Below are 27,072 nucleotides of genomic sequence, written 5' to 3'. Positions count from 1 at the left end.
TCAAGATTATGTCATATCTGATGTGAATTGGAAAGAAATGTCTTTTTGATACCTGTGCATTTCAAAAATCAAAGTAACAACAATCATGCAAACCTACATCATGGCTACATTGTAAATAGGAACTGATCATTTGGCATGCATATGCAATAAAAGGTGAAGGGAGGGTGCTTTTTGGTCTGAGGAGGCCCACAGTGTCATACTTTATTCTTTTGAATAACTTACTCATCTGCAGCTCTATATTTTTATTCTGGGAATCCACTAGAATAGCTTTGCATGATTCACACGCCACAAAAATGTATTATATTGACAAAACGTATCTCAAACAGCCTGTTATGCAGCCCCTCAATTGAGCTGCAGACTCAAACAGGCACACAAGTCCATACTAAACCGTTACCACTGCTAAGTGTACATTTAATGACTGATATTATTTAAGTATTCAGGAGAATGAGCTGTGATTGGAGCAGACGACCACAAAAGCTGATATCAGCTTATCATTTCTCATCAAAAAAATTTACCAAAGCAGTCTGATGCAGGAGCTATTTTCTCACACTTTCATGGTAGAAAACAAATAAAGCAGCATAGGGCCTATTTTGTTCTGACTAAGTAGAGAGGGAGTAGAAAATTACATTTAATCTGCAGGTGAAACCAAAGCTTTACACGTGTACCCTAAGTCGACAATTCTGATGAAACACACTTCCACACACGCATGCACAATCACACCTCTGTCACTGCCATTACAGTATGTCACCTCACAAATAGGGACCCTTGTAGTCTCATTAAAAATGTGATGCCTCACTTATGAAGATTTTAATTACTTGAGGAGCGTGTCTCTAATTGACAGGTCATTTCAAAGAGATGAGTCACAATAATTCAGTAATGTCTGAGGTCTCCACCTTCATCATCAACCACCTCATCAACTATAAAAAATGTAAATCAGTCCTGCATGGATAGATTGGCCTTTTCTGTTTGGTGCACTTCATCTGTAATATGATGCACTGCAGGCACTGATGTTTTCAAGGTTATATACTGGATTATCACTGTGTCAATGTCACACCAACTACCAACACCTCAAATCAAAACAAATACAATCACACAACCAGGCACCACAAAATAACGACAGCAAATAACTAAAAGGTAATACTAGTTGCTGTGCAGACTGGTAAAATAGATATGAAGCCCGCAACTGAGCTCCAGGCACTTTTGGAACCTCTGAGACGTTTCTGTCAGTAAATATGTGTTTTTACAGTTTATTATGGGGCTGAACTCACTCTGTCACTCTCTGAACTGCCTGTAGATTATGACAGAGACACTGCAGGTCTGAGGTCACAACAGTTCCAGAAACCTCATTAACCTAATTAGCCTTTAAAGTCATTGTTCGTAGTTCAAGAGGGAAACTAATTTGGAGGAAGAGGGGAAGTTCCGTTGCACTGAAAGACCACTTCACACTCAAGTTAGTTAAAAATAGTTTTTACAATTTGAAGCCATAGTTCTGTGGTGACTGAAGGTTGAGAGAGAAACCATGTGTTTTTTTTTCTCCTGCATTGTTTTACTCTCACTGTTTCAAACCGCACATTGTTAGGAAGTCATACAAAAAGTTGCTTCTAATGATTTAGAAATAGTGGGTGAAATTGCATAGGAATACTTCTGTAACATTAATTGGAATAGTTTTAAATCACCATGTGTCTCTTTCCTGTCTAAGAACAAACAGGGAGCGAGATGAATCAGGAAATTGGTCTGTGAGTTTTAGTAAACAGACAAAGGGACAGGATTTTGTCAATACAATGAACCCGACTTCAGTAAAAGATAAAATAATGACCTGATTGAGACTGGGATTTCATAATGAAGACTCTTACTTCACAATGTGCCTATTCTGAGCCCTTCAGTATTAACATTTGATGAAAAGATCCAAATCTCACACTGTCTATACACTCACTGGTGTATGTGCACTTACCGTCTTGAGTGTTTTACAGATTTAAGCAGTTTTTATGTTAATGTCATTGAGAGAGCTAATCAGACGGTGATGGACCATTAGCACCAGGCAAGCCATCCAGCTCACACAGACAGTAAACAAGCCAGTAAGGATGCAGACAGCCTGGAAATCAAACATCCAGTAAAGTCTATCAGCCAGTCAGCTAGCCAGCAGACAGACTGCAGGCAAGACAGGGTGGTGTTGGTAAATAAAAGATGCTCGCAAGATGGCCTGCATACTGTTATTTTCACTGACAAACACCACTTCTGTGTCTGGCATCTCCCCTCCTGAGTGGAGATGAGTCACCAGAGTTTAGATCCTGAGCAACTCCAGCAAAAACCATATTGCACCATCTGGTCTGACTATTTCTCTTCAATAAAACAAGTCAAGTTAGGAGGTACGTTTTTGCTTGAGTCTGAATTATTAACATATGGACAAAATCCAAATTCATTATGGCATTCCAAATTGCTGTTTTGCATTTACTGATATTGACGAACTGAGTTTAGTGGCACTGGCGCATCAGATTACCCAAAAGCTGTCTGACACAATACTTGACGAACAATGAACTGACAAATAAAAAGCAAACAAATACGACTGCATTCTGCATATGAAACAAAATTGAATGATTCTGATAAGACGCAATCATCTGAATTAGAAAAAGCAAAACTAAATGTTAATCCAAAACCCAGCTAAAATGTAGTTTTGGGCCTCTGCGTACAGCGTGCACCATTTGTTTTCTGAGGAACCCAGAGCTCGTGTATTGAGAGGGCGCAAACCCTTTGTGATTAGTGTCCAGGCAGGTGCTGTGTTTAGAAAATTGCAAAGTTGGCTCACTGTATATTGGCTGCTGCGGAGGTAATCCTCGTACCAAAACATTCACCATCGAATGTCACAATCCTCCACCAGCCCAATATTCCTCTAAGGCTATTGTCAGCAGGCCCAGTTGAGCTGCTATTGAATAGACGTGTTACGTGCAGCAGGGTACAATGTAATGGGATCCTCAGCTTAGAGGGGGCTTTTGTAGCTCGGGGGACCCATTTAATTGTAGCACATCCGGGTGTGAGGTTTCCTCTTGAACTGAGAAGGTATGATGGCCTGTCACTTCAGTTTGCTCAGGCCTGGGGGAGACATGACAATTTCAAACTCCTGTTTTTGTCAGCATGGCAGACGACGTAGCGTTTACAAGATGTCTGCTATTTAGGCTCAACCCATAATTGCTAAGGATATTCAACACATACTAGACAGTTTAAATGAAACAAAAAGTTTTCTCGGTGGTACAATGGTACAAACCCAGGACACCTTCTTCCTGTCTGGTAGTAGAAGAGATCTGGGAGATCTAAGCTGGCTACAGATGTACAGCTGTATCAACTCGATTGTAATGGTAATGTTCCACCTAACTGTCTTTTTGTCCCAGGTGCTGTTTGCTCACAGGTCCTGCATGTGGGTCCACAACTGTTTCCTTTCTAACCCTGGAAACAATCACACTCTCTCCCTGCTTCAGAGGAGTGTTTGTTGGCCTTCGATGGAGACCGACATTTGAGCATTGGTGGCAGCCTGCTCAGCCTGTGCCCGAGGGAAAGCTTGCGACTGGTCTATTACGATCTCCACCCATTCCCAATATGAGTCTAATATTGCGTTGTATTTTGTTACAGACTTGCCTCAATCCCAAGGTAACTGTCATTCTATCACCACAGATCAATTTCCCATAGTTGTGCGTTTTGCTGTCGAAACTGCAGATCTCCGGGTGGAACATGTATTCCAGCTCTATGGAATTCCTTCGGCTAGAGAACACCAGTTCATCTCACAGGTATGGGGTTAGGGGTCAGATTAAGCATTTCCTCTGGTTTTCATACTCAGACAAATCGTCCGACTGAGATCCTAATAAAATATGTTGACTATTTGTTTGTGAATTTAATTTTAGTTAAACAAATGCACAATCTAATCAGTCTATTGATTTGGTTAAATGTAGGGATTGTGGTCAAGGGGGTTGGAGAGACAAACCGTAGTGTAAGTAAATTTAAACACTTAAATCTCACCATCCAATTAAATAATCCCATCCATTAAATTTTAAATATTCGTTCATATTAAATGTAGGCATCTGCTTAGTCGTCCCTGTCTGCCTACAACTGAAAAATCTACTTTTGCTCCACACATTCGTACATGCACAACCTCAGGGGTTTCTCACACCATGAGTGGGATTTAGCCGGATGGACACCTCTGACCCATGCTCACACCGTGACCGGACAGGCCTTCACACCTGCTCTCCTCAGGCGGAACACACCTTACATAGACATTTTAGCGTGCGTGCGACACACACACACACACACACACACACACACACACACACACACACACACACACACACACACACACACACACACACACACACACACACACACACACACACACACACACACACACACACACACACACACACGATTCTAAGAGAAGAACTTTCCTTTTCTAAATTTAATTGGTCTGACTGCCTGGCCAGCAGTTTGCAGCAACTGCTACCGTCCTTGCCATAAACACCACAGAAGGATTAAGCATTAATGATGATGTACTATTTCACAAAAAACTACAGAACAAATGCTAAAATCTTAAGTGTCGGCTGAAAAATGTAGTGACCACTTCAAAATGTCAGGCTAGTGGTTGATTATTCTTATTTCTTCTAGGGCAGGTCCCAGGTATTGCGTGTTGAGGAAGCTACTTTCCTCAGTGTGTGTGTGTGAGTGGGTGGCTCCTCTTCTAAGGAACACAATCAAAAGCGTGCCTTTTCCCCTTCACATGAAATGACACTGATGAAATATTTAAAAAGCCTTGACATGCAGCCTGAGTTGAAGAGGAGGAGGTTCCTTTGGGGATTTGAATCCTCCTGCAGGTCTGCCTTAACACACAAGTGTTTTTTATCATGGAAGACATTTTGACATGGCACAGTAGGAGAGGTGCAGATGTAAGTAATCAAATTTATAATGGCTGAATTGCATTTTGCTTTTTCAGTTTCAGGGTTTTAGAGCTGTGGGTGCAGGCACAGTGTCACATTGACTGTAGAGCCCGAGCTAATGCTATTGATACCTGTGGTTTTCCCTATCAAGGAATACACAGACTGGGCAACATGATGGATCAAGGAGTAGTTAGCAAATACTGCTTTTTTTCCCACAACTTTAACTTTGAATTTCCACCACCATATGTCCTTACTTTCACTCCTGCTCCTTCAAATAATAAATACAACATGTTACAATTCAACCAAAATACATGAAATATGACTGGGTGTGGCAGTAGCCCTTACCTGGTGAAGAAGATAGAAATTAAAATCACCCAACAGTTGTTTTTCACAGCAGCCATTTTGAGATGAACTAGTCGGTAACCACAGGTGTTACTAATCACATTAACGAAGGCTCTGTGGCTGAATACAAGAGACCTGAGTTCGCCTTTGATGTCAAAATGGCTGCTGTGAAGAACAATCTCTAAACTCCCGACTTTGCATCTGTAACTGTATATGTAACACAAAGTACAAGCAAACACTCACTCAGCACAACTCAAAATACAACATTCCTGTCATATTCACAGAAATTTGTCTCCCGCCTGCATGCACACAGGGCCAATTACACAGAGGTGGCAACAATACACACAGTCTTTACTCGGGCAGAGGCGCTTGTGTTAAAAAAGACTCGCGTCAAGGTACCGATTCAGCCTCTTTACTCAAGTAAAAGTATATAAGTTCAGGCTCTAAAATCCACTCAAAGTATAGAAGTAAAAAGTACTTCTCTGAAGGCCATTTCTACCAGTTGTATCTGTGCAAAGCGAACTGAGACTCAGGTCACATTCATATACTTTGAGGAGTATTTTACGTAAACCACTCTTTCTACAAATGTACCTTACAAACAACAGAGCAGGAAACAACCCACAATACCCTTTTTGACCAAAGAACACACAGGTCTTTCCACAGCACCACTGACGCAACTTAAATCAACAACTGAACTAAATCCCTCCATACATCGCAAGCGTTGGGCACAATTACACACAGACACACACACAAAATAATATTTCACTTAACAGCAAAGCTAGGCCGGCAGAAGTAAGAGTTTAAGGTTTTCTTGATAAAATCATTGAAACTGTCTCTTGCAGTGTTTAATCCCACTCAGCACACTGTTTTGTGAAGTGTGATACAACAGATTTAAGCATCATGAACCCACCGTTTCTAAACAGGGCCTCAAAGAATATCACCGTCATTCAGATGCTTGACACGATCATCTTGATCTGATAATAATCAGAGTTCAATACTCTTTTAATCCTCATTGTAATGATATGCTCCATCTGCATCATTCATAGATGCCACCTATGGACTTGATGGCCTATCTTTGAAATGATTTTACCATAATTAAAATGCATTAAAATGTTGAGGCAAGAGATGTTGAGTTTTAACAGTGTCATAATATTATTTAGCTCTGGTTCAGATCCAGATGGAATAAAATAAGTTGTCCATTGGTGCAAACACACAGAAATGTAGCAATGATTTTGTAGAAAAGGGGCAACGAATCGAGAACAGAGGATATTTTTTGGCAGTTACAGGCTGCCTTAAAAAGTGATTTATCATTAAACCACTCTTTATGGCAGCCTGAACATGAGCATCAAAATGTAAAATAAAGAAAACTATAAATGTTGTCTGTCCTGCCACACACACACAAGTATCCCCCCTTCCTGGACTTCCTCTCTTGCACAGCAATAATAGTTTACGAGCTTTTGTTGCCATAAAAACACTAGATATTTGTGTATGTGCATAAAAGTTGACTGAAGTGCGGCAGGCAAAGCTTTACTTCCAGGCGTTAGTAAGTGTAAATCTAAATTAAATTTCCCAAAAGATGTGAGCCAGTTTCCATTCAAGGCTGGTTCTTGAGTCCTTCCTCAGTGTTTCCCATTAATTATCTGGACTGTGGCGACACACCTTAATCCAATTAAGGTTTCACAGTTTCATAATGAACCAAAACGGTGTTACACTTCTCCTAATAACATTTGAGATCTCTAACTTGGTGTTTGTAACACTATTTGCCACGTGCTCGCTCACGCTGTTGCTCTACCATGTGCTTGCACACTGCCTGCTCTACTGTTCATAATGTTTTTTACCATCCACATAGACAGTCAGACCTCGTTAATTCAGCTGCAGTTGTGGCATGCATTTCACTTCTCTTTCACTCTTTCTTCTCTGTACCTGTCACTCAGAATCTGTTGCATGTGAGAGCAATGTTCTTGTGCATGTACACGCACCCCATTGCCGCCATAGATTGAACTTATTCTGTGGGAAATGCTACCAATGCTGATTACTTTGTTTTCCTGTGAACCAGTTTTACTAAGAAAAATATCTTCTGCACTGGATTCAGAGAGTTTTCAACTGCTTTCTTTGACAGGGTTAAATTGACCTTATATGAGCTGCATAATATTTCAAAGATCACACACACACACACACACACACACACACACACACACACACACACACACACACACACACACACACACACACACACACACACACACACACACACACACACACACACACACACACACACACACACACACACACACACACCTGTTAATGTCATATTCCGTCAGGTCAAAGCTCAGTTTATCTATTGCTGTGCATATGAAGCATTTATTAAAACTGACTCACATCAACCTTTTCATTTCATTTGAATTTCAAATACAATCTGATTCGTATCAAACCTGTTTATTCCCGTTCTACTATTTATATTTAAAAAAATGAGGTCTATATAAAATAATGGATAAAATAGACCGAAATATGGAAAGTTTTAAATATCGTGTTGCTCATAAGCTGTGTGCACTTGACAAGCATCCACAAGAGCTTGAACAATCATCTCCCACAGAATGGAGGCAGAGCTGTGAGAAATGAAGAGAACTTTAATCAGAATTTCCATGATTATTACCATGATTTCTTGGATGATTGATAGTTCCATTTTGCCTCCATGTTAAATCTAATATTAAACTCAGAATGATGCATAATTCATGGAGAGGGTGCACGGTACATGTGTGTAGACAAATGCACACACACTGATGCACACCACGTGTCAACTCAAAATGTACACCTGTGCGTCAAGCAGAGAGTAAACATTTTTAATTATGCAGACACACACAACTATAAATAGATAGTGTTCTCTTATGGGGAGTTTTTATGAAATGAAAAGAACCAGAACAGGCTAAATAAAGTGGGATACAACAACTTTAATTTTATGTTTGGCAGCTATTTTACACCATGAATATTATTTGCAACAGTACTTTTCAGTTTCATACAGAATAATAAGACCTCAGATAATAATAGGCAGAGGGAAATATTTGATTATTACATAGGCTGTATAAAGGGTGGACGACATGACAGCTCCACAAAAGTGAAGCCAATGCATTTTGTGAAAAATGTGTGTTGGCTGGACCTTGATACCACAGGACGATCATACTGCGCCGACTCTGGCTCCAAATAACATCAAAAGTGCAAAATGTAATAAAATGTCATAATATGTTAAAGGGAATAAAAGTGTCAACGTCCATATGCAAATTTGGAAAATGAGCGCCGGTGGTCTGTCAAACTGAGATAAGCACGAGCTCAGGTGACACTAGAGGAAGCCTTAAAAGACCACCGTGTGAGACGAGAGGCGGGTGGGGCTCACGGTGCCTGGGCCTCAGTGATTCCAGAGGCTGGTCACAGGCATCTGGGATCTGATGCCTGAGGCCTGTTTTGCTCACAATCAAAAGCACCAGTGCAAGCAGTCAACAGAGACAGCATCATTGATTATTTCAGTCAATATCCCCAGCTACTGCAACTGTGGCATTTCTATGATAAACTCTACCCTGTTACTCAAAAGTAAACCAATTATTTGGTACTTTATTGCAAAAAGTTATACTTCACGGGTTTCTCTTAAAGGAGCCAAAGCAAATATATTATCTATTGTTGTTGTTGTTTTTGCCTGTTGCGCTGAAGTGCGGCACACAGATACACACAAGCACACATAGGCACACCACCATATATGCTCACAGCTCAGTCAGGCAGCTGGGAGGCACTGAGATGGGTGACCTAGATTGGGTGCCGGGTTTGAAGACATGCAGGGGAAGCCATCTGCATACAAAGTTAGAGATCTCTACCCCAGCATGAGAAACCAGGGAAGACAGGTAGAAATAATGCTAACTTTTTTCCGGCTATACAGAATGCAGGTTTCTCCCTGTGGTCTGTTTTTTCCTTATTTTGACATGAGGACGACAGACAAGAGACAGGAAGCAGCATTGTAGGCAGACAGAGTAGCCCTACGTGGTGCCATTTGATTCTAGACTCACTATATCATACATGTCCACGAGTGCAACTTATTAGTTTTAGTTTTAAATTAAATTGATGTGACAAAAATAAGACTGTCGATCTGGAATTTGCTTTTACTGCCAAATTGTGAAGAACGCATTTCTCCTTAAATTCTCCAGTTCTTGAGAGAATCTCTCAATCTTCATCACATTTGGACAAATAGGATCTGACACATTATATATGATGTAGAAATATTGATCAAAATAATGACAATTCCCTTGACATGTAAATGAATTGAAAACATATCATATATCAAATGACGTTGGATTTGGATAAAAAAGAGGTACATTGAGCTAGCCTCTATAATGCCCTTACACAATAGCACATGAATAAATGTAACCTAGACTTTTTGTTCCGACAGCAGTGGTATGACCCACAAAATTTACATTTGCTACAGAAAAATGAAGGAGAAGGGATTATAAAATAAGAGAGGATTTTAGGTGCTTGAAAACTCTGGCGTTTGTGGAAACCAAGTGTAAACGTAGCAACTGTGATGGTGATTTTACAACTAAGATGAAGTTGTGTGGATGTAGCCTGTATCTAATATGCGATTTAACAATAAATGGTGAAAGAAAAATATGGATTACCAATGCAAGATTGTGCCTAGTGCCTGAAAACAATGACGGCCCATAAGCAGGTTTTATCACCTTGACTGGCAGACTAATGGGTACTGTGGCTCATTAACACGTTTGAAAAAATACTGTCACCTTCGAAAGCCAGAGCTGTCAGCACGAAGGCAGCGTGCCACAAATTCCACTGTCACCTAAGAAACCAGACACGCGAGACAGACAGGAAGTCACAGCAAGTCACACCTCACTGCAGCAAAGATGGAGACCATCACAATGTAGAGAAAGTAGCGTATTAGCAAAAGACACCAAGTAATCAAGACGATAAGCAGTAAAAGGTTTAAGGACTAAAAAAGATGGGATAGAAGATGAGAGACAAAGACAAAAGAGAGGGTAGGAGGGGAAGAAATCAGCCATTTCCTCGTCTGAATCTCAATTTTCTCTTCTTTGTCTCGCACCTCCCTCTCGCTTCCTTCACACTTGTCAGAACAATAACCACCTGATAATCTCCTCATAATCGGCATAATGCCAACTATACACACAGGAATGCAAACACCTTCTCCTTCCTTTACAGTCTGATATTAAGCCGACGGATTTGATCAATGAAGTGGAAATCTTGCATGCAGAGGAGAAGCAAGTGATGAAGCAAAAATGCCTTTGTCAAAATACTGACAAACACTGTCAAACGTAAGTGGCAAAGCTGTATGACATACCTCGTCACTAACAGAGGCAGTGGCATTCTGAGCAAATATGCAGCAGGATGCGCTGTTGTTACTGACAAGTCATAGCTGTCATGCATGACTTTAAGAAAGCAGTGTGCAGGGTTTCCCCTCTGAATTTTTATCAGCAGCGGGGGCGGGAAACCCGGGTGTGGGCGCTAAAGCAGCAGACATGCAGCGACAGCAAGAGCCGGAGAGAAACATGGCCACGCGACCACAGATGATCAACAGCGTGGAAATACTTCGTCAGAGCAGATGACGTCGTCAGCTGCAACATATGTATGGCTGACCTAGAGCACAACAAAACCAGGGCTATGCATAACCTTCCCACTTACGACTAAAGCTGGCAGCAGCAATGTTAGCGAGAAGAAGTGCAGAAGGAGGGCAGACGACAGTCAGAGAATTCGTCCTATCACCAACCACCTAAGTTCCTGTCTCTCTCCCACACATTGACAAGGGTTGCAAACTACTTTTTAGTCGTAGTTGACAACTTCTAAAGTGCAGTGGATCAGCTGAGAGTTCGACCATCAGCAACAATCATTTATTCAACGTCCCTCAGTCAGTAGACCAGGCATTGGAGCATTTTCCTGTTTCAACTTCTCATTTATTTCTTGAATCCAGACCTATTGTACACAGTGTGTTTGTGTGGAGAATTCCCACTGTTTTATGTTATATGAGCCTTACAGGAGACACAGCATTTGCAATGATATATTGAATGAGCAAAAAACCCATTTCATATGGCGAGAGAAGCCATATGCATTCTCTGAAGCACACAAAGAAATCCATGTGATGATGTGCAATATTCCCAAATCCATTTATAGCAGTGAAAATATACTGTCCGCTGTCTTTGTGAGAAAAACGGTGATAAAGGCTAACGGCTAGCAGTTGCCTGAGGGAAGGCTGTTCGTGGCTCTCACAGTTTCTTTGCAATTGTTGAAAGCTTCCGTTATATCTCAGAAGCTCTGTCCTTGACTTAAACAAATCCTGTGACCACAGGAAACACAAGGCAATGAGCATTTCGGAGTGTTTTCAAACTTTGACAGATTTACCTAAGTACAGAATACTACAGTATGTATCTGCCTTTAATGGACTGACTTTGGGCCAAATGCAAGAAAAACCTGGGGCGTGTTAGTGTATATATTGTTATGCCTTTATCTTAAAAAACATTATCAAAGTAAATGTTTTTCCTTGTCCCACCATGGTGAATGTTAAGCCATTTAGCCAGAGTACATTTCCAGTGCAACAATCGTCACCTTCCTTTTCGCTTTATGATATGAGATGATGATATCTGAGTAATGTAATAGTGTTTTACTCTCTTTTTTTCAACAGTTCTTATGCCACAGATCCAGCACCATCCAGCTGGTCCTGCTGGGGAAAATGAAGCATCATTACTCCCTTGCCTGAAAACACAGCTGGTTCAGACTGAGGCCATCTTGAGCAGTTCAAAATTATTCATTAATTAATTAATGATTGAAAGGAAGGTTCGGTTTGACTGCTGTGGGCAACTGTAGTTTCAATATGAACCTTGGTAATTTTACAATATGGAAAATTGACTGATATTAACAATGAACAAGCTTCGGTTGGCCATTTGAGACCCGGAAGTGAAAATCAGTCTGGTGATAGTTAATTCTGAACATGAAAGCTCCAAATAAGATACCATTTATTTTGCTATGAAGGCACATCCTGAAGCTATCTGGTATTGAAAGACCCCTCTACCCCAATATGCTCAGAGTGGTTAGAGTGAAAAGGATCTTTAATCTTTGCAAATAAAAAACTTAGCGTACATAAACACAGAGCGGCAGGTCATTCGTGATAATACATCATATCTGTTTTTTCTATTAACTTAGAAAAGTGAAACAATCTAACCCACAGTTCCCTCGATCTCTCCCAATTTAAAGCTTGGATGTCATGTCATCTAAATTTGCAAAATTGTGTTCAAATACATGCACACTGTATGAGCATGTCATCGCTCGAAAGTGCTTGGAACGCTAGGAAAATGCCAACATGCGTCACAAGCAATCATCAGAGCCACTGGTTTTTATAGAGCATCAGTCTGTTAATGCTGGAGATGACGTGTTCCCAGCACTTTTGACAGGTGGACAAATAGCGTGTTTGTACTAAAAGATGTGCTTTTAGAGCAGCACCACCATATCCAATATTTAAGTGCAGGTTGTGCTTTCTGGATTTTTTCCTTCCTTTAGCGTGTCATATAGCCTTTTCATGCATGCAAAAAGGTCTGCTGAGTACCAAAGACGAAAGACCATGGAAAATTGGATATCATTCCTTCTGAAAGACCTTGTTTGCATTACTGCCTTTTTTCCACTTAACCTGCCAGTCTACTGGCTAGTTTGGCTCATATATGTAAGGTGGAACTGACACCACGGCTACAGTGGTGGACATTACATGTCTGACACACTCTTTGAACAGTTGACCAATCAAAAAAAGAGTGAGCCAGCTGACCAATCAGAGCAGACCAGTCTATTTGGAAGGTGGGTCAAGAGCTGAGAGACTTTAAGACCGAGGGTGAAAAAAGCTGCTGCAGCAAAGTAGGGTTTCAGACAAATAATGAAATTACAGCTATTAAAAATCTCCCAATTTAAAATATTAACCTGTTACTGATCTTTTATGAGTTTACTGGAAAATGGAGACACAGAGAGGAAAAGTCAGAGAGTGCGTGAATGAGAAAAATGATGTTACACAGGCAGACAGCAATGAGAATATAGTAGGTTCAGTTGATAACCTTGACCATGAATGTCATCACGTGCCGGTTTGAACATGAAGATATGATTGAGAATCAAAGGGGATAGAGGCCAACATTTAACTGGGTTTTATCTCTGACAGAGCAGGCCCGAGTCTGATCTAATGAAAGACAGCGTTCCTCTTTGATAGAAGCAAAAGGGGAAAATGAGATGTACTAAGCGCACAGACCAAAAAAGGTGTCCGTTTCACTTGTGGCAGATTTAAATTCTTAGTTTTACAAAGTGTTCATTTTATCAAATTTGGATAAAAGCAGAAATTGTAACACACCAAATAAGGTGCTTCCGTAAACCTGTCATATTTACTAATTTATGCTAATAGGACAGTGAATTCAGATCTCTCCTCCTTAAAGCTACATTTACTTGTCCTTTTTTTCCAGACAACACAGCAGGAGACTCTCCGGTCAGACTCATCAACAACACAGAAAGACCATCCAGAGTATTTCTGGTCGGGAGCTTCTCACTCAAACGTTTGCATTCTCGAATACAGCTCCTCCCGGAGTTCAGTGCAAATTTGAAAGCAGCTCAATTAAATTTCAGATACAGAAAACTATTTTTTTTATTCATGTGAAGCTACAACAACACATTAAACTCTTTACTTAAGTGACTCAGAAGAAGATTGCTACTCCACTCCATCCACAGCAGCAACTTCCTCTTCATAATGTAGCTCACCACAATATCACATTTTATTATTTGCATCCATAGCAGAGGCCTTTGATGGCAGCAGAGCTCACCACAGTATGAAACCCATAAAGCCGCAGTATAGAGGCTGTGCTGTGGCTTCAGAGGAGTAATATACCCCTGAGAGTTGGATAAGAGGGGCCGGGAGCTGTCTGCAACATGGCTATATCAACACACATCCTATCACTCACACCTTTGACATTTAATACAAACACAATTTACATGAGGCGACAGTGATCCTGCACTAACATGCACACACACAGACACACCACACACATGCTGCCATCATCACTGCATGTTCCAGAAAATAGTTACATTACAAGCGCTATGAAACAACCTGAACGTAAAGATTAGTCAAGCGAAATCACTGGCTCCCAATATATTTGGAACATCTACCTGGCTTCTTGGGTAAGTCTCTAAGCTCTGCACACATGGATATAAGCAGTTTATCCCATGCAGATCCTCCGCAGCTCAATCCGATTGGATGGGAAGTGTCTGTGAATTGTCATCTCCAGGTGTTCATGGGGTTTAACTCTGAGCTTGGGCAACTTGTGAGATGAACCATCACCTCAGCCTCAGGTCACATGCAGGTTTTCTGTAACTCTGTGGCCCAAGTCCCGATATCCACCCTCAAGTACTCAGCCCATGAGTCCCATTTCATAGCGTTGTGAGATGGGTAAGCAAACCAATATGCAACCCGTCAATAAACAATCACACATGGACGGAACAACAGATCAAACCCCAAACGTTTTCATGTATGTAAAAGCACATCGCTCTGTGCTGATTAACAGCAAGGATTTTTGCATTTGCTTGTCCTATTAATTTTTGCATAATGATGCCATTTTGCCAAAAAAAGGAAATTAATTGTTTAAAAATTACCTCTCATTCACTCTGTAAGACAACAAAAGAAGAAAGAAAACAACGCAAAGTAAAAGCCACATGTTTCTGTGTCGTCAGAGTAAAGTAAGAGAGAGTCGTGAGTGTCCCATTCCTATTTAAACACTTTTGAGCCCTTGCTGCCTCTCACACTCAATCACTTACCAGTTGATGTCAATTAAGTCTGTGAGAGTTCACGGCTTGAGTCCTTAGGGGGGACATTGACATTCAGTCTAAGTATTGGCTGCATTTATCCTTCTTTCAGTTCTGACCAGCCTCCTTGTCTCTCCCTCTTAGAAGCACCACCATGACACCCTGCTTTAAGGGGTTGTGCAAAGGGTTGATATTTTTGTCAAATCAGACTAGATAATTATTTTCTTCATACTCTCCTTAACATGCCACATGTCAAAATCCAGGCAGGCTTTCAATACCTTTTACTAATCTGATTGATGGGGTGCTGCTGAGATGATTGTCCTTCAGCCATCTCTGTTGAGGACTTCTGAAGCTGTTAGAGTGAACTTTGGGTTATTTGTCACCTCCATGACCAAGGACCTTTTTGCTGGATGGTCAACTCTATAAAAACAGTCTTTAAATTTCACAATCACTGAGGCCACTGTTCTCCCAGCAAAACTAAATGCTTTAGAAATGTATGTATTCTCTTGTCCTAATCTATGCTCAACTACAATTGTATTGCCGAGGTCTACAGAGACTGAGAAACACCAAGCCATGAACTCAAAGGGTTAGGGTTACGGTTTGAGAACACCATCATTATAGCTTTTATTGAAATATCCAGTGAAAACCTTTAATGTTGTTCAACAGATGTCTGTACAAAGGCAGTGTCGGCACAGTCTGTGCTGCTGCACCATCTGAAGTATTATTTGCACAGTACTACACTGCAGGAAGTAGTACTGTGTATTTCAAACATGTTGAGAAAAAGGCAATCAACAAAGGAAATCAGGGGTTCATGCAACAGCAAGTTAATGACTGAAAACCCTACAAGAACAGAATAAGACAGTGGATTCAAACGATGAAAGACCAGCACAGTCCCCGAAACTTTATGTTACATGGTATTAACACGTACTGCCACCTTCTCACATGCGACACAAGCAAGTGAAGCTGACACCCATGCACACATGGCACATGCAAGAGAAGGCGTGCACAAAAGGCTTGGATGTTATTCCCATGCTCTTCCAGCTGCTGGAAGCTGAAGGTCTTCCTGCTGGTTGCGTTTGATCCCACTGAGATGCCATACAGTCTGTCAGAGGAAGGGAGATCCCACTGGGACCCTGCTGCCTCAGTCCTATCTGCATGATGTCATCCTCACACTCACTCACTCGCTTTTCTCTTTGCATTCACCAGCCTGCATCACTCCTCTGCCTTTCTTCTCTCCTCTCATCGTTTAATTCTTTAATATGGGGCTGTCATGTGTTGTATTTGCAGACAATCATCTTCTGTGTATGGAAGACTGTTCTGCTGCAAATGTGGTATTCAAACTCCTTTCTGCTGTTTTGTAATGTAAATCATTGTGCACCAAAGTTATAATTTACTTTGTAGCTCTGCCACATCCTTTTCTTTGCTGCTGCACTATTCATTCAAAATGTGTCCGATTATTACCAGTAATATAACTGGAGTCTATATGTCTGACAGGTGTATACGTATAGGTGTGTGTGTGTGTGTGTGTGTGTGTGTGTGTGTGTGTGTTTATTCTGTGTTCAAATGTGTGGGGCAGATCTGTGTGGAAAAAGAATGTCGCTGTGCTGGCATTTCTGTTTCGATGTTATTGTCCCATTCTCCTTATCAGCCACTAAACACATTCCTCCAGATAAATGCATTGGTGCTCTGTGACTGTGTGTGCGTGTGTGTGTGTGTGTGCGCGGGCGAACGCACCATGTTTAGCCATAATTGCGGCCGTTTGTTTGGCAATGCCTGAATAAGTGCATAACATCATTTGCAAGTATGTGTGTATCTGTCAGAGAGACAGTGAAATAGAGGGAGATAGGGCGAGCGAGGGAGCGAGAAAGGGTGAGGAGGATAAAGGCATTCAGTGCTCTGTCTGTTTCTCTCCCTCTCTTTCTCTCTCTGGGTCCTAAGCCCTTGGGTGTCACAGAAGAGTTCCACTGTGTTAATCTCTGTGTAATAACTGAATCACAGAGAAAACAATAGAGTTCTTTTCACAAGCCAAAAGGCCTCTGGGCAGCTGGTTAGTCTGTCTGTTTGACTCTGTGAGTGTGCGAGTGTGTTTTTGTGTGTGCATACAAATATATGCCTGAAAATTGAAAGCCAGACAGAGCGCTCCGTCGGATCTGAGTAAAGCGAGTGAGGTTAGGAGATATTTCTGCCCGAATCCTGAGTCATGCTTTCAAAACAAGTTTCCACAGAAAACAAAGGAGGCACAAACATAGATGGCGCAGAACATTGAATTCTTTATAAATCCAATGCATTGTGTTGAAACAGAGAGATGATCATTAAAAAGCAGTCAGGATATTCTTCCCCTTTCTTTCCTCAGGGGTTTGGAAAGGCTTTTTTCCTGGCCTGGACGTCGCCGTAAACCACTCCTTGTTCTCTCAACTCTGTCGCCAATTACACGTTCATTACCGCACACTTTTTAAATGATTTTAGGATGATCACCATTAACAATAAAGCAATGAGCAATGTGCCTTAACTACTCCCAGCAGGACACCTTCAACAGTCCGGCCAACTCAGCGCCAACTCTTTTTGAACCCTTTGAACTCTGTAATAGAAATGGTCCGCCAGTTCCTACATTGGTTTTCTTGGGGTATTTTTAAATGCTTCATATCTCTCAAATCTGTACAACTTAAGCTAAAAAGTTATGGAAGTCAATAAAGCATAATAAACGTAATTATAATAAATGTAAAAAACATAAAAATCTTACTTTTTTCATCATGTTTTGCTATATGAACACAAAAATCGTACAGATCCAAAATATTTCTAATATAGAAACAAAATATTTCTTAACAGTCAACAAACAAATGTATTTTGAGAGATTTTCTCTGGACCTCTCTCCGACATTACCGCACTTTTTTTTTTTCAATTTTCAATGTGCATAATTAAACGTAAGGATGTCATCACGAGTTTCGAAAGTCGGGGGTAGATGACAAAGCTTTCTGCTGCAGATAAATTAATGTTTTATCGAATATGATTTTTATTTTAGGTTGATTTGAACAACCTCCCGTGGCCAATCAGGGGTCGTCTGCGGAACGTCTGTTTTCAGAGGGTTAATCAGAATCCAGATTTTACCCCATATTGTGTATTGTGGACACATTTTTGGGCCATTTATCGTAAAACTTTATGCCACTTGAATGTCCTGCCCTCTACCAGTGTGTGTGTGTGTGGGTGATGGATGGACAGAGACGGACAAAGAAAAACACTGTTTGATTTGGAGAGGCAGCGGCAGGTTCACAAAAGCAATTTTCCGAGAAGCTATTCCACTACTCGGACTCCCACCTAAACAAGAGAACAAAAGCTATCAAGGTTGTTTGAGGGGGTTAAGACTAATACATTGAGTTCTTTCAAGTGCTTTTGAAAGGAGGACAGAATCAGGAGTTAAACACAAAGACTGATCAAACATGCCTCCCCCAGCTGATGGCCTTGATAAACTGTTGTTGAGGAGCACAGCAAGTCGAGTACTTTTGAACAATGGTTGCCAAGGAAACAGACAAAAAACAGGAATTAATGCATTATCAAAAATAACAGTGCGTTAAATAAGCTGGAGAATAGACGTATAATAATAAAAATAATAACAATCATATAATTGAAGTTATAATTATGTATCATTGCCTTGCTGGAAGTGGGGTTTCATTATATAATGTTTAGTGGGGCTGTGTAGGACAGGTATGTGATCATTAAGGGGAAGTAAAAAATAGGAGAAAATTGAGAGGACGGTTAGTATAAAGGAAATTCTAGTGGAGATACATGTATTGTTTGGTTGTCTTGTTATGTGTTTGTAATTTTCCAAATATGGATCAAAATATGAATCAACACAAACAATGACAGACAACAGCAAGTCTGTTTGTCTCCTAAACACCTGAATTAGACTGTGAGGGTGAGAACTGAACAGCTACCATGAGAAAGCTGCTCGTTTGATGGGAGGAGACCAAATCAAGAGACCCAGACAGCCAAATTCTCTTTCAGCCATTTGTCCAACAGCTTTTGGTTTTAATTTAATCCCACAACCTACAGCTGTCACTATTTCCAAAAGTCAACAAGGCTCAAAGGCAGGGTGGTTAGCAATGTCACAAATCTCAGTTTGGCCGGCGCCTGTCTGTGTGGAGTTTGCAGGCTCTCCCCGTGTCTGCGTGGGGTTTTCTCTGCATACTCCAGCCTCCTCCAATGATCCAAAGTCAAGCAGATTGGGGTTAGGGTTAATTGGAGACTCTGAATAGACCATAACAGGTTTGAATGGTTGCGTATGTCTGTATGTTGGCCCTTTGACACGCTGGTGACCTGCTCAGGGTGCAGCCCGCCTCTCAAGTCAGCTGGGATTGGCTCCACTTCCCCCCCTGCGACTCTCAAGACGATAAGCAGTGAAGATAATGGATGGATGGATGGATGGATGGATGACATGATATGCAAATTTGCCATCTATGGTGTAAAACACAAAACATTTCGCAGATGCTGCAGTGTCGACTTTGCTTGCGAGCGTCCTCTATTTTCATAGCGATACAACGTGACATTAATGGCAGGTCAAGAGGTCAAGGCGATGGTGAGCGCCCTCTGCTGGATGACAAGACAAACTACCTCTAAGCCTGATGCGCTGAATAGTTTGAAATCAAAAATGTCATTACAGTTTGAATGTGAACTTATCTGTCCACGTTCAAATGAATGTACACATAAAAAGTGACTTTAGCATACACTCATTTCAATTTCATTTTTGCCCTGATAGATTATTATTCACTGTGGTCTGGAATTGATCCATGTGTTTGTGTAACATCAAATTGAATTAACACTAAATGAATGCATATGCAAGATTTATACCAAGGAGCAAATAGATTTTTGTGTCTGCCTTGTCATTAAATAGCAACACACAATAACTACGGAGGTACTTTAGTCTCAGATTCGTCCAATTAACCTCATATTAACCCACAACACTGATACCCTGTCATTTTATGATAATTTGTTAATATTTAGTTTGCTTTGACCATAAGCTTTCCTCAGAGATCAAAAGAAATAATCACAGGTCATGCTGTTATATGTCAGACCTCTGTCATCTTATCACCAGTATGCATGACAGGCTGCTACTGTGAAAAATTTGAATTTCAGATTCCCGTTTCCTCTCCAACAGGCGCTTTAATGACAGATCAGCTCCCTTCTCACGAGGCCACAGTTAATGAGGCCCTGTCTGTTTGGGTATTCCTACAACCGCCTCTATCACGGGAATGAATGCATGTAAAAAAAAATGTATATGACTGAATGTGAAAAATACCAGCCAAGCAGTACAGTACAGACAGATTAAAAATGATAAAAGATAATACATTTCTCAAAAATGATGATACATTTCTAATATTGTCAGAGTAGCAGCACACCTGCACTGCTACAGTATGTACAGTCATATTACAACATTATTGATAAAACACTCAGTTCTTCTTGCTATACTTGGATGTACACCTCACAGATTCTAATCATTATTATGACACATTATATCACTCCCATCTCCACAGTGGGCTAATGAGCTCTGCTGTCATAGCAACCAGAGCAGCCCAGTGAATAATTACCACTATTGCCGGTAACCTGCTCACCCTCTATTTACCCTGCGGTGCAAGTGACAAGGACACAAGACAGCGGGAGTATGTTTCCTCAACTGATTAAAGTACCGGCACCGGGATGCATTCGCTGTGCCCGTGTTCATCACGTGTACATCCACAGTGTAGTATGTGCGTGAGCCGGTCACAGCATGGAGCCAGCTCCACTCAGCCCCCATGCACCAGTCACTGAACAAAGAGAGTCCACTGCTGGGCATGAGTCTGAGGGCGGTGAGCCGCCGCTGGAGAGACAGTGGAGGCCTCTGTACTCGCTTTGGCCCCCCCACCGCCTTAGAGAATGTGCTATAATAGGAGAAAGAATAACAGTGGCTGACTGACCATCAGTGAACTGAAATTCTGAAGATTCTCTGTCATCCAGGTCATGGTATCTTCAGAAGTTCGACAAGTGTACATAGGCAACAGGACTCTTGCCTATGTACACTCTTGTACAATTTTACAACTCCAGAAGGTCCGTATGTGTGGTTGCATCCTGAATATACACGGACCATACTTGTGTTTCCTTTACTAAAATTTATTTCACTGACCCATTATAATCTCCCTACATGGAGGGGAAAAAAGGAACCGACTGTCTAAAACGAGGTTTAATGCAGACTTTCTGGTGGAAGACATGCAAATGATGTAACGCTTTGAAACACTTGACGAGATCTAAAAACTTTCCACTCCTGGCTCAGCCTTACCGTCATAAGACTTTGCACGCTGGCGGGCTGAGAACCTCCAGAAATGATCAAAGCCAAGACACCTCACTGTGCCTTTGGTTTCATGAGAATTCGTGATCCGAGATTGTTCAACAGTTTAACAAACTTGTCATGCGTAAGAGACGAACAGGTTTGAAATCAGTGTTCCGTTTCTGTTTAACCCTGGCAGATTAAAACTGGTTGATCTTTAACCTTACTTGTTTCAGGAAAAGAAAAAGACACATTTTCCCTTACACATGCAGACGTGAAGATGAGGGCATAAAAAAAGAAAAATACAAAGAATGAGAAAATCTATTTGACGGGCACCCTGATTTTTCAGTTTGGTCCATGTCCTATCCACTGACATGGAGGAGGCTGGACCTATAACCTATAACCCAGCCACCGGGAGGAGATCAGGACGCTTTGGCTTCACTTTTGGGGAGCAGTGATGTCATCAGTCTATGATCCCCACCCACAACTTTATGGGCGTTTTCCCATTCAGAAATGGTCAAAATCACCACCATGTCATTCAAATGTGACCTTATGATTCTGCAAACACTAACACTGACCATCTTTTAAAGAGTAAGGATCCAGACAGTGTAAACTACTTGCAATAAATGTAATCCCTGAGTGCGTCTGTGCAATCAATATTTTATCTATTGGCGAGGCCTGTGTGGCCCATTACAGCCTGAATGGGTCCTTTGCAGACACACACTGACAAACCATCTTTCATCACTCCGTGTCTGCAGCGCAGGTCAAATTAGTTCAATTTATATCACACATGCACACTGATAGTAGTGCGGCAGGGAGTTACTAATTCAACCTCCAGTGTTGTGTCGTCTTGTCTATCTGCCGCCCACAGAGGGCAAAGGCGAGAAAGGAGATATGAGACTGACAGAAATGGTATGTGTGTGTTGAGTTGTGCAGTTTCTATGCATTTCTGGGAGGCTTTTTTCTCCCCCTTAATCCCTTTGAAAAGCCTCTTCCTGACACAAAGACTTTCACTCCAAATCTCTGGCACAAGCCCAAAGCCAGCAGATTTCAAGCCTAATTGGCCTAAACAACAGCAAGGGGTATCTTATCTCCACAAATCACTGCGGAATTTTGCAAAGAATGTGTGAGCAGCATTTGTTTGGTTTGTTCAAAACTAAAAAAACGTCTCCCAAAATACAATTGAACAGCAAAAATGGTATCATGCAGACATGGCACATGCTGTATAAGTCGGAATAAATTAACTGAACTTTTGCATAAAAGGACAGACAAAGTTAAAGAACAGATGGTGTTTGAAAATGCCAAATCGCCATCACAGTGTTCGTGTGAAACATGTAGTTCTTTCACATTTCTGATCTGCTCTCGCAATTTTTCTATCAACACAAAAAAGTACTGACATAGACACACATATTCCATTATTGCAATCTGCAATTTAAGCTGTTTTCTTAAACTCTTGAATCTTAGTCTTTCCAAGTTACGTCTTCTTGGCGTAACTGTTCAACACCTATTTTTCATCCAGAGATATTTGAATTCAGTTTTTTATTTGGTCTGTCAGAAACATGATCAACATGCCCACTCACTCACTGTGAATCTTACACACAATATCCTGCTGTATTCTCACATGCGCTAACTCGGACATTCTCCAGAGATTTTACCAAGGGGCTGCCAGGAAAAACTGATTTGGACATTTGCGTTTTCACATACAGCCACTCCCGATAATTTCAGGGGTTTATCCAGAGTTCAGTGCAGGTCTGAACGCACTTTTTCCAGTAACAACGGAGCTGCTGTACTTCTGTGGGGCCACTGTTTACATACGCCAGTAGAAATTCATGAGCTGCACAATATCTAAGTTCATTTATATGCAGATATCAACAGAGAGTTACTTGATGAATTATACATTGCAGATGCAACCCACAGAAGACAGATGAGTGAAATTAATGTGCACTTGCACTTCCACAGCCTGGCCGCAGCTGGGATCTGCACGGTTATACCCATGGAAGAGATATCACAGAGAATGAAAGAGAAACAACAAATGTTATTTATGAGGCAATTTGATGTCAAATGAGGAACCACAGCACTCCCTTGGCAAACAAAGTTCCCGAAATTATGCACATCCCTCTTAAACACAATATATTTTGAAGAAAATTGAGTAAAAACAAGGTTTGACTGTGAATTAGTGTGGAGTCTGGTGTAAAATCATCTTTACGTGGAAAAATGGAAGACGTGGTTGGCTGAGGAAGAGCGTCGTCCTTTTTTATGAAACATTTAAAGACCCCCTTTTACATGTCCATATTTCTTTATACTACTACACATACTGTATCATGAGTTGGTTTCCAGTTCTGTGTGTCAGATTTAGTCCTGTGTTACCACTTGCCACTGATGAGCGGAGACCAATTTACATATGCACAGGTCTGTGACAACCAAATGAGGCAACGGTAAACTCGATCATCCAAGCCATTTTAAAACCATTAAGAGATTTACAATAAAAACTCTCAAAAGTAATTAGTTTAGGTTTACATTTCTCAAATAAAAAGATTCCCAGGGTCTAACAAACAATTAGAGCCTGGGAATAGGACATCTGTGCAAACAACTCATAGCTATGTTTTATTTTTAGGTGACCTTGGGAATTGTTGCAGGAAAAGTGTTGTTTCCCCAGATTGTACTGTACACAACGATGAAAGCATGGGAACACGATACCACGGCTCTACCCTGTGATACTGCACACACTCTGGCTTCAAAAGCGCAAGATGTCAGCGTTCGTATGCAGGATATTTCAGCTTCGTTTCTGGACAGTGGGAGGAAGTAGAGACGCTTCCATCTATTAATACAGTCAATGGTCTTGTCGGAGTGTAAGGCTAAACAACTTGTATTTGTCGGGATAGTAAAATGATTTATTTCCCATCAGCCAGCCTGTTGAATTGTACCAAACTGCCAAGTACCGGCAGCATCCACTGCATGCTTACTTAAACACAATCTTAAACATAAAGCATTCCTCTTCCTGATGTCTGTGATATATAATTCATGGCCCATCACAAGCAACAAAACAAATCATGCATCTCCATCTTTCTTTGTACCATAATAACTTCATGTTATGTGGCTCTCTGCAGCCCATGGCTGATTCACTTCCATTTTAATCTGAAAACATCACTCGAAGTTACGTGCTCTGTATACTATCAAGTTAAAAGACAGCATTTTGTTGTCAGGTGTGCCGCACAACAAAGGATGCCTCAGGAGGAAGTGGGCATGAATAAAAATGCTGAATATCAGGAAAGAGCACATAGTTTGTACTGACATGAGCTTTACTCGGAACAAGCACAACGCGGAGCTGGACAGAAAATCTGTCTTTGTTAGCTCAGAGACTGTGAAATGAAATCGAATAATGTGGACAGCGGGAGCTGAGGCGCGACTGGATGTAGCTCTCCAGTGTCAACACACATCAATAAACAACCTAATAAAATGCCCCACGGTCAAAACATTATTTCAGCGGCTGTTCTTTCAGATGTGTTGAAAACGCTCGCCGCTAAAATCCTCACTCAGCTCCTTCCTTACAAATTGTACTATGTCATCTGTGTCCTACAGGTGGTTCATAGTGAGCGTGTCAGTTGTTTTCTAAAAGCATCTTCCCTCTTTTGCCTCGTCTTCCTCTCATGTCAGCCTCTTCCTTTTGCTACTTCTGATCCCCAATTCCACCATCTCCTTCCCTCCATTCAACTGCCTCCACCATCGATTGAGGTCGACACAAATCTACGCACACAAACCCCTTCTCACCAGGGCAATCAGGTGAGGTGGCTCGATCCATTAATGGGTCATATTGGTCTGATCCCCATCATTTCTGTCTCTGTCTCTCCCATCGTTTTCATCAAACCCTTCGTCTGTGGATATGTGCGAGAGATTGATTGGCAGGTGGAAGTAGCCACAGCAATACTTGGCTGATAAGGATCAGTGTGTGCCACTCATGGGCCGTCTGACGATCCAACCACAGGCAGCGCATATGGCATATACCACTTGGCTGGCCTCGAGCTTTTAAGATAGAAACACCAGTGTGTGTGTGTGTGTGTGTGTGTGTGTGTGTGTGTGTGTGTGTGTGTGTGTGTGTGTGTGTGTGTTGGTTGGGTTCAGGGCTTACCCAAGATCTTTTGAATGAGAAAAGCAAATAAAGGCAAAATGGGTTTTGGAAAGTAAGAGTAAAGATTGTAAATTATACAACAACAAATTTTTTCAAGAGTAAGGATGGGACGTTTCAAAAAATGAATGATGCATTACCGTTTTGGTGTCACACTGGACCACCTTTAAAGTACAGTGTGATACAATATATCATGAAGCTGTCCCGCCTCGTTGGGCAGGGTTACATCAGCCAGGTTAAAGCAACCGCCTGTACGGGACTCTCGAAGAAGGGAAGCTAATGTACCCACGAGGACGGGACAATTTCATTTGTCAACACTACATCAGGTATTATATTGGTTGGGGAAATTTAACAGTCTTGTTGCACGAAGAATCCAATTGCAGAAGAAAAAGTCCAAGCACAAACAGTGGCTATCTGGCACCATTTTTATTAATTAGGTTATTCAAATTGTTTAGGTCGATTAATATGAAGTAAACATGCTTCATAAAGATAACATATTTCATACATGCAGGTTTGTAGATGTAACAGTTGATAGATGAGAGCGTGAAAGTGAAGATAAATCCATTGCAGGATTTCACAGCGATGTTGCACACATATTGCACAAGTTGTTTGTCGCACTTGAAATGAAGTTCAGTTAATCATCATCACTGCTACACTACAGGGTGGAGGCAGAAGGCAAACATCTTGACTCATCCGCTTGTTTGTTTTGGCAAAGATGATCTGAAGTTCAGCACCAAACCTTTCATGTTCATTATCAGACACAGCTGGAGGGAGTTTTAACTTTCAGAACATTGAGATTTTTACTTTTACACTTTCATTTCAACCCATCTTTTTGGGGGGTTTTCTATCATGTTTTGCTCTCAAAGGGCAGAATCTGTAGAAAACCCATCCCTTTGATTAGTGATTCGCCACAGCGAGAGACTGGTTCATAGCATTGTACTCCAAATTACCACCAGTCATTTGTTGTTATTCTCCTTTGTTTGGAGAAATGTTCATTTACTGATGATAGATACATAGCCTCATTTGTCCTGTTCTCTCCCATTCTGTTGATGTAAAACTATTACAATGACTCCAGAGAATGGTGAAGTATGCTACATTAAGGTTAATGACAGCAAATTAAATTTGAGCTCATTTCAGTCAACTTTTGCTGCCCCATTACTCCAACAACATACAAATATAGTTCACAATTAAAAGAAAATTAAATTCTAAAACAAATTAAACTCTATGGGCAGTAAAACTTTGTCTTGTTGACTCAGATGTTAAGAATATTCCTGTGCTTTCCTTTCCCAACGTTGACATTCTGAAACAATATTCTGAATGATATTTCTGTTTATTTCTCATCGCCTGCAAGCCTCAGAAGTTGAACTACATCAGCCATTACATTCCTGGCCTGTAGGTGGCGTACACTGGCTGGGGCTACAGGTCCAGGGCATAGATCAGTGTTCACCAACCCTTCGATCACGATCAAGTGGTCGATCTCTAAAACCTCCACTGTCGGTCCTCGTTGCAAAGATAATAAATACGACCCTCCTAAGTGGGTTTTTTGGAAGATCAGGGTTGACATCTTGGCTTACGTTTGGAAT

General features: G+C 41.1%; 1 protein-coding gene across 1 annotated transcript in view; it reads right to left on the bottom strand.

The window, feature by feature from the left end:
- ctnnd2a (catenin (cadherin-associated protein), delta 2a) overlaps positions 1-27,072 on the bottom strand; it is a 244,656-nt gene that overhangs the window by 209,161 nt on the left and 8,423 nt on the right.

Source organism: Hippoglossus stenolepis, chromosome 19 (assembly GCF_022539355.2).
Source record: "Hippoglossus stenolepis isolate QCI-W04-F060 chromosome 19, HSTE1.2, whole genome shotgun sequence".
Taxonomy (NCBI): domain Eukaryota; kingdom Metazoa; phylum Chordata; class Actinopteri; order Pleuronectiformes; family Pleuronectidae; genus Hippoglossus; species Hippoglossus stenolepis.
The sequence above is the reverse complement of the archived record's forward strand: the minus strand, read 5'-3'. Positions and strand labels throughout refer to the sequence as shown.